Source organism: Halictus rubicundus, unplaced genomic scaffold (assembly GCF_050948215.1).
Source record: "Halictus rubicundus isolate RS-2024b unplaced genomic scaffold, iyHalRubi1_principal scaffold0175, whole genome shotgun sequence".
NCBI lineage: Eukaryota > Metazoa > Arthropoda > Insecta > Hymenoptera > Halictidae > Halictus > Halictus rubicundus.
The window spans coordinates 373,419-383,222 of NW_027488716.1; positions in this window are offsets into that span (position 1 = coordinate 373,419).

Consider the following 9,804-nt stretch of genomic DNA (forward strand, 5'->3'; position numbering starts at 1 on the left):
GGGAGAACCCCGCGCCATCCCACCCCTCTCCGCCCCCCTCCTGGGGGGCACACGTCGGCGCGGGGGTCGTCCCCGCGCCCACACTCTCCTCGCGGAGCCCGGGTCCCGTTCCCGGGCCCGCTCGGCGGCCTCCTTCTGCTTCATCACTTCCTCGCAGAAGGAGGCCACCGCCTCCCACGACCCCACGCTGCCGACCATGTGGTCGACCACGGTCGACAGCGCGAGGTCCCACCCGCCCACTGCGGCTCTCAGGGCACGGCGCGGCCCGGCCCAAGCCGGGCATTCCTCCAGGGTATGCCGCGCCGTGTCTACATCTTCGCCGCAGTGGTGGCACTGCGCCGTCGGCTCCCGCCCCATTCTGTGCAGGTACTCTCCAAAACAGCCATGGCCGGAGAGCACCTGCGTGAGGCGGAAGGTCAACCTTCCCCGCCTCCCGCACCATATATGAAATATGGGCAGGAGGGCCCGGACAATCGGACGTGTGGAGGGCGTTAACAGCGCCCTCCACTCCGATAAACTTTCCGTCCGGGCCTGGCGATTCTGGCCCTCGAGCTCCTCCTCCTCCTCGCGCGTGAGTTCCACCCCCGGCGGGCGGCGGAAGGAGCGGGCGATGTGGTATAGCTTCGGCCGCTCCGCCGCCACCACAGTGAAGGGTGGAATCACGGCGAGGAGTCCCGCCGCCTCGGTGGAGATGGTGCGGTACCCCCGTATGACCCGCAAGGCCAGCCGCCGCCGCACTCTTTCTAAGAGTTTGCGGCTGGGCGTGCTGGCCTCGAGCGAGCGGTGCCATACGGGGGCCCCATACAGGGCTATAGACCGCACCACCTCCACATAGAGGCGGCGTACTTTCACATCCGGCCCCCCGACATTCGGCAGCAGCCGCGCCAATGCGGCTGCCGTCCTCTCTAGTCGGGGGGCATAGAGGAGGAGTACTTAGCTTTGCGACTTCCCTCAGTGACGTTCGTCAACCGACTCTGTCATGTCTCCGTTGTATCGTCGTCACTAAGACGACGCGGCAACGAAGACCATTCGGCGCAATGTCTCGATATCGAAACATATCGATACTCGTAACAATATTATAACCTTCGCGTTCATTGTTTATTTTCTCATTACAAACGTGAAATAAAATAATAAAATTACGTTCTGAGTCAATAATTGTTTTATTAAGTATAGTAATTATTTAAGACTTAGAAGAACGTATATACAAAAATCACGCGCACTGTGCACATTTCTGGCGCATGCTTCCGTTCGGTGACGGTTCTTCGGCGGACTGGACTGCCGAAGCGAAAGGGTTAACGTTGCAACATTGCAAACAATATTCTCTTCTCGACTTCGAAAATCGATACTGTTCGGATGCTATCGTGGCACTCGACGGCCGGACAGCATCGACGGAGATCGAATACCCAAAGTATTGTCACCGGGTGCCCACCTCTCAGCGGATGCATTGGCATTCCCGGTGGTGTAGAGGGGGGTGTAAACTGTTCGGGTGTTAGGTAACAAACACCCGCCGTGTGCGGCTCTTAGCGGTTGACGCGTGCATCTCATGTTTCTCTCAAGTGGCCTTGCTACGGTTCGGGTGCGTATGAATATAGAAAACATGGTAGTATCGGAACTAGCGTTCGTCTCCGGAAAATATGAATAGACCCTTATCCAGATCCACGGTCGCCGGAACCGTCTGGACCCGTCTGATCCCGGTCAGAGGAAAAATTGGATACTTACGGCGAACCAATGGTCCTTTCCGCACAACTGCGAGCCAACCCACGCCTGCCTGTAGTATCTGGCCAGCAGGATCCCGATCGACGCCGTGCCGATCCAAGAAGCCAGCATCAGCGCGCCGTGCACACGAATCAACACGTTGCTCGCCGTTGCGTAACCACCCACGTCCGATAACCATTTTGCACCGCCGGTCGCGTCGAACGCCGTGTCATGGAAACCAACCCCGTTACCTAAACATTCACACGTGCATCAGACATTTTTGTTCCCCGAAGAAAGATTTGACTACCAAAAACACGCTATTGCATAGCCCCCATTACAAGGCCCCCCTACCGCACCGACCCTCATTGCAAATCCTCCCATTGCAAGTCTCCTCATTGCAAGTCCTCCCATTACATATAGTCCCGATTTCATAGGGTCCCAATTGCATTAAATCCTAATTTTGTAGGGTCCCAATTTTATAGAGCCTCCACTCAGTGGATACTGAGAATGTATGGCATAAAAATTGAATAAAGTCTTCAGGTGTCCAATGAGCTAATAAATCCTGAGAATTTCAATTGAGATGAACAATAATGATAATGTGAATGATGATGGATATTGAAAGGGGATAATTGCATACTTTTGAGAGTCTTGCCAGCAGCGACCAGAAGATTGTACGGTGTGTTGACGAGATCGTATTCCCGAGCCTGAACGACCGTCGTTTTCTCTCTCCAAAAAGCACAAGAGATCACGTCGTCCTTGATGGAGCTCGACTCCAGCAGAACGGCTCCTTCCTGCTGTAAAGGAAATCGGAAATAGGAGCAAGGTCGCCACGGTGTTTCTTACAAAACCGCGGCCCGCGGCCCCACGCAATCGTTCCCATGGAGTATAAATGAGTAGTTCAGATTATACCGAATATTTCGTTAGTTTTTAATAGGAAAATGAGCGAGTCTCTTCATCGTCGATCGTTTTCTCTTACGGTATGGTTAAGATGAATTGAGAAATGGCGAGTCCAACGAGGAATAAATTAGTGACAGCATCGGCAGTGTCCACAGCAAGTAGAAACAACGATGGCGAAATATATTAGCGAGATTTTATTCAATAGCACGGGTGCCCGATGAATATTTAAACGCAATTTCCTTCTAAATGCTGTCGCGTCTGCAGAAACCCCCTCTTGCTTTGTAGTCTTAATTTTGTGTGCTCTCCAGAACCGTTGCATATACCTAGAATTACAATGTAGAAGCTCCTTTCTACCTGCAATCATCAGGTTCGTGGCGAATAAACGATAATTTGATATGCGTAAAATTACCGTTGCCAATATTAATTAAACTCCATTTTTAACACCATTTCCTATGTTCCTTTTTCGACAAGAAACCCCCACTGCGTACGACGTCGTCCCACAAGCTAGGCAGTCACAGGGGAAAGGAGAATCGTAGCTGTCTCATTCTGCCGCGCTCCGTCTCGCTCGTGTGCTTCTCTACGCGATGGACGTTGGTGGAGGGGATTGGGCGCAACGAAGAAAGCAAGCGAGGCGAAGCGCGGCAGAATGAGACAACAAGATTTCCCGGGATTTGTTTAGAATTTTGTTTTCAATTGATTTTGCTGTCATTCCGAGGAGATTGTAGAGGGGGAATGGTGGGAGCGTCGTGTGACTCGCGGCGGAAAAGAAGTTAAACAGCCCTGATTTATCTGATCTCAAACCACCTGCGTGTCACAGAATATTAGAAAATCGAGATCATTTTCAATTTTTAATTATTCCAAGCACTTAAAACATCTAAAGAATTTAAATAGATAAACTATTGAATGCAATCTATATATTCGCCAAGAACTGGATTAATTGGAGGACCTCTCTGGTGGAGCAGAGATATCAAAATACATCAAACTATATAAAAATTCACGATGGAATCAACGTTGATCGCATCCTCTCGAAAGCATAGCAGTTTTAACCGTTCCAATTACAAATCGAACAAGTTTCAATCAATTGTTCGTTGCGGTGTTGTAACCGAGCTCATTGTTTTGACGGATCGTTATATCGCGTAACGGTATAATCGTGTCCAGGGGAGCGTTTTGCAGCATTGCGAACGGCGTGCAAACGCAAGTATTGCGGTACGTACCATGGGCTGCCGCATATTCTGTTTGCCAGAGTTCCAAGACACGTGTACACTCGCCGAAATTTCTATAAAGTCACTGTGTTTTGTAATGAATTCTTATAATTATACCATTACCAATGAAAAATTTGTATTTGGTAGCATTTCGGGATTACATAAAGAAAGCATACACGCCGATTTAAAAACATAAGTATAACATTTATTGATAAAAGAAAACAAAAATATAATTTTACACAGAACAGACTGCGAAATTTCTATAATGTCAGTTTCGTTTTATACGGATAAAGTTGAAATTAACAATTGTTTTTTTATTATATCTATTTTAATATTTAGTGTAACCTCCATTTTTTTGAATTACATTAAAAATGCGATTGGGCATTGACGAAACTAACTTTTGTAGCGTTTCTGTTTTAACAGACGCCCATGCTTCAGTCACCGTATCCCTTAGTTCGCTAATGGAGTTGTATTGTTTGCAGTTTTTATAAACATGTCGCGCAATGATACCCCAAACATTTTCAATAAGATTTATGTCCGGAGAACAAGCAGGCCATAGCAAAACATTGATATTTCTTTCAAGAAGCCACTGCTTTGTGTGCTTCGACGCGTGCACTGCAGCATTATCTTGCTGATAAATAAAATTGTCATCTTCAATATTTTCTGTAAAGGGTATTAGAACCATGTCTAACAAATCCGTATAATTTTCAGAATTCATTTTGTGTTTTATGAAACACACTGGAGTCCTTTTGTCAGCTTTGAACGCAGCCCATATCATTAGGGAACCACCGCCAAAGTTACGACTCATTGTCACACTTTTCTCATTTCTCAGATCATGCCAATAATATTTACAGCCATCAGGCCCATCCAAATTAAATTTTTTCTCATCTGAAAAAAATGACAGACTCCCACTCTTTCGTCCAGGACATGTGTGCCCGTGCGAAATCAAGACGGGCCTGTTTATGTGTTTCTTTAAGGCCTGGTTTACGTTGCATTTTTGTCCACACAAATTGCCCAGAATAATTTAAAAGTTGTTGCACACGTCTTCTTGTTACTGGGAGCTCCAATTCAGCTCGCAATTGTGCTGCATTTTTCGTTTCCTTAGCCGCAGACCTCATTAATAATGAATGTTGTCTCTTTGACAATTTTTTATTACCACCTTTAAAATGATTTTTTCCGTCATTTTCGCGTAAATTGATATAATTATTAATCACAGTATATGACCGATTAATTTTCTTAGCAATTGCGCGATTAGAGCAGCCCATATTTTTATAAGCATCGATCGATGCTTTTTCTTCAATTGTTAGTACTTTTCCTCTCGGCATTATACTACACGCGAATCAAATTATAAAAAACAGGATTTCTATGAGTTCTAAAACTAATACTTTTAGAATGTTTGCAATTTCCTGTAGTTCTCTGCTCAGAATCCAGAGAAACACTAAGTGACTTTATAGAAACTTCGCACTTGTGTTCTGCACCACGCAGAAATAATTAAAAAAAAACGTAAATAGTAAACAATGCGGTCTTGAGTGCGCGGTCCTTCTATCAGAGTGTCAACAAAGCACAAGGCCAGATACGATAAAGCAACAGAAATTGTAATATTTTAAAAATATCTATGAAAATGACGATGACTTTATAGAAATTTCGGCGAGTGTAATGCAATTTCTCCGCCTTCGTTCGTACACTCGACCACGCTGTTGTCACAGGGACCACACCTGATTATGGCCCGTTGCACACGGCAACACCTTCGTTGCACACGGCACCACCTTCGGAGAAGTCAAATTCGCAGTTTTTCTCACAGCGCCATCGTGCGGCGATCGGTGTTCCCCCAATCCCGGCTGAGCCCCCAATTGTAGGATCTCGGGAAAAACGAGGGCACCGCCGCCGCGGGAACCGAACCCACGGCCTCACTGGTGGTAGCCGATCGACTCTCCCTAACCCTAACCCTAAACCTAACCCTAACCCTTTTTTTTATCGTGAGGAAATGCTTTATACATACCCCGACTCCCTGGGGGAAGCCGGGGTTATATGGGACTCTCCCCGGAGGGCGGAACCCCTGGAGACTACCCACTAAACCCTCACGCCCACCTAAGCTACACGGGAGGTGCCTGGATCACGCGAGTACTCAACAGGACACCTCCCAGCTATCATCATACCCCGGGGGAGGGGTTAACCTCCCCCACTGCGTACACTATAAGACCCCGGGCGGAGGGACCCACCCGGTGTCCCCATCCCTGGAGCCTTCGGATTGGGCTTCCCGAGCCCCAGCTCGGTCCACCCACGGCTCCCGGAGTCTCCGTGCCCCGCTCGGAGCCGGTTCCCGAAGGAACCAGCCCCGGCCGAGGCAAGAAAACGCCGCCTCCGGAAGGAAGGGCCGTCGGAGGCGCGATCCGGCACGCCCCGACCCTTCCTTTCCCCAAACCCCCCACGGATCCCCCTCCCCAATCGGGGAGCGACGGACCGACACCTCGCCACACCGGGAAACTAACCCGGGGTGTTGGTTTTAGGAAGCAGGTATACTCGTGAATAAAATGCAAATACTTTATTTTATCCATGTTCTCCCGTGTGCTGCCGGATTCGAACTGAGAGTGAATCGTTATAAAAAAACAAACGCGTTGCGCCGAGATGCCTCTGTTCAAAAACGCCTAGGACATCTCTATAGGCATCTGACGCAGAAACAAATGAACGACGTGCCCGTCACGTCGGCTAACATTCATTATTGATTTTTGTATATGGATATATGTATATCTATATATCTATACGGGGGGTGTCGGCCTATCACGGAGGGAGCTATGCTCCCCCCCGGGGGCCCGGGTCAGCTCACCCCCCGGGTCCCCAAGTTCGCCGCCCCCAGTTCTAGGGGCATGACAGGGCGCGGGGAAACTCCCCGCGCCAACCCCACTCCGCCCCCACCACCGTGGCACACGTTGACGCGGGGGAGACCCCCGCGCCCTCCCAGCCCTCGCCACCCCCCTCCTGGGGGGACACACGTCGGCGAGAATTGTAAATATTATTGTTTGTGTTTCTTCACGAATAAGCAAAGGACTCAAGCGCGTATAATTCCATAACGCTATTTCCGAGCGCTTCAAGTACCTACAACTCGAAACTTCAAACTGTTATATCTCATCATGGAAGTATCTGACAAAAAAATGTTTCAGACAAAATTGACTTGTTTTTTCCGGTAGAATCTAAATATGTAACATTTTATAGGGGGTTCCATTTAAAATTACAAAGGTACCTCCCCTCCCACGTTAAAGGGGAAGGGAGGCCACTTCACGTTTATGTAGTCAGAAAGGCCCTTCAGTTCCATGCAATTTAAGACTAAGAACTTTAAAATCGATGGCATAGTTTTTTCGAGATATTGAGCTGTTCAGAGTTATGTGGGCCACCCTGTTTAATACAATAATAAGTATATATTTATATAACTATATGTATATGTAATAACTGCCGCGTATTATATCCTTCTGTAACATATAAAAAGTAAACTATTAAAATACAGACTAAAAATAACAGATATTTAGTAATTTAGTAGGATCATATTCGGAAATTCACCATCTGCTCCTCCGTATCTCCGTATCTCGGGTGGGATCTGCAGGGCTTCCGCAAGCATGCTAGTACCAGAGCTGGAAAAAATAATATTTTAAATAGTAAATAGTAAATATTCGTATTTATTTTAAAATATGCGACAAACTTTTTATAAGTTTTTAAAATAGTATTATATTTTATTTGAAGAATCTTAAAAATATTTGGATATTTACTGTCACAACTTTATCAGGTCGGCAAGAAATTCCTCCGCCTCAAATGGCCTCGATGATGGCCTCCGTCTCAAGGATTATGCCATTGACCTCCTCTACGCGGAAGTTGTGAGAGCTGATTTTAGAATTAGAATGAGAATTGGAAATTGGGTTTGAATAAGCGTTTTCGCTCGAATTGGAAATTGAATTCGAATTTGAATTAGAAATAGCAAGGTTTGCGTGAGCCGGCTAGTCCGTTGGTAGGAATACGCCGAGGGAGGTAGTTGTCCCTTCGCCTATTCCTTCTAAAATTACGCGCTTAGATCTATCGACTAATATATCGGGTTTTAATGAGGATAACTTAATAATATTTGTGCAGGCCCCGGTGTGTACAAGGAAGTCTGCTTTAGCCTTCAATTCTGGTATATCTAACTTGACAATTAAAACGTCGTCGCCCGGACGAATGGTTATTCGCGCGACTCTTCGGGTTGGCTTTGCTCCGATCGGATCGTGATCGCGCGAATCGGTTGGCCTGCTTGGCTGTCCTCCCGTCGAGGGTTCGATGCGGACGGGAGGGCTGACCCGTTTCCCGATTGTTCGCGTACTCTATTGTTGTACTCCGTCTTACGGCACTCGTGTATGTCGTGGCCTGGGGTTTTACAATAATTACATAATTTCGCAGGTGCGCGCGATGCTACTCCGTTATCGTCGCGACGCTGTGGCGGTGTATATGTCGTGTCCGTGTCCGGGATACGGGGATGGGTCTGTGATTAATTAGATAGCGGATGATTATCACTGCTTTATTACTACCGCGTACATGTGTTCGTGGAGGGCCTGTGATGTGACTGTCACAAGGTGGGGGGCCCTCTGGCGCTTACTAATATAACTTATCCTAACAGTATATGCGTCTCGATTTGGTCGCGCGCTATTATTGTTTACGGCGGTGTCACGATAAGAATTATACCGATGCGGCTCGGTGGGCCGTTCATCGCGCGGCCGGTTGGTGTATGCGGTGGCGCGATTACCGTAACCTGATTCGTTCCGGATATCAGCCCGTGATGGCTCGTGCCGGCGCGAGTCGTTGTTTGGGTTCATCACCGGCCCGCTCGAGTAACCGCTTGGGCGATAAGGCGAGGGTGACCGCTGTGGGAGGTACCCATCCCGGCTACTTGTTTGGACATCGCGTCCTGTAAACCGAACTTGTTTATTTCCGAACCGTGCTTTGTCTAGTTCGAATTCCTTGAAGAACGCGATGGCCTCATCGAACACGTCTAATAAGTCATTCCGCATGTGTCGTATTTCTGTGCGGAGTTCGGGTGTCAATCCCCGGATGAAGCTTCTACGCGTGAGGTTATTAATGTTTTCAACGTCTGCGTCACGGTCGCAGTCGATGATAGCGGTGCGGAGATCCTTCACTCTACTAATATGTACATGAGGATGTGCTCATTCGATTTCATCGTTATGTTGGTCATTTCTCCACGGTAGTGGTCTACCGTGTGATCCGACCCGAACACATTCTTTAGCCGATTGCAAATGTCGGAAACTGAATTTAGAACTTTATCCTCGACAGCGGAGTACGCGGCGCCTCGAAGCTTGCTAATGATTAATTTGGTCAACGTTCTTTCGGCGTTCAAGGGAATCGAGTCACGGGCCCGGTTGCATGCTCGCGTAAATTGAAGTACCGGTAAATTGTTTCCGTCGTAACTGGGTACGGCATCGATCGCGGCTTTGATCAAAACGTTTGCATTTTCACTGTCGTACGCGGCGTCGTTGTCCTGAGGGTGTCGGTCGTGGGAACGATTGTTTCCGAAATGTCGCAACGGATTCGAATCGGCTCGCGGGAGTCTTGGCAAGTTGTCTCCTTCACGTTTAAGAGCTAGGAGCTCGTTACGCAGAGCGGCAATTTCTTTCTGAGCTGCTTCGCGCTCTTCATCGGCCTGACGCTGTATTTCCTCGCGAGCGCGTTCAACTTCCTGCTCTACTGCTTTGTATTCGTTTTCGAGACGAGCGCGATTCTTTTCAGCCATGGCGGGTTCTCTACATAGGCGGCTTTCTTTGTTTTCTAATTGGATCTGCAAAGCGGCGAGTTCGTCTTGGGTCAATGCACGAGAGCGCGTATTATCTGCCGGGGTAGCCATCGCGAATGTCAGGCGTACCCCACCGCTGCCACCAAATTGTTACGTCCCGCGGGTCACGTTTGCGTTTTAAAAACTATCGCGAGACCTTACCGCGGATCTAGACGTTATTTTCCTAACTTTCGGTCCAATCGGCACGTT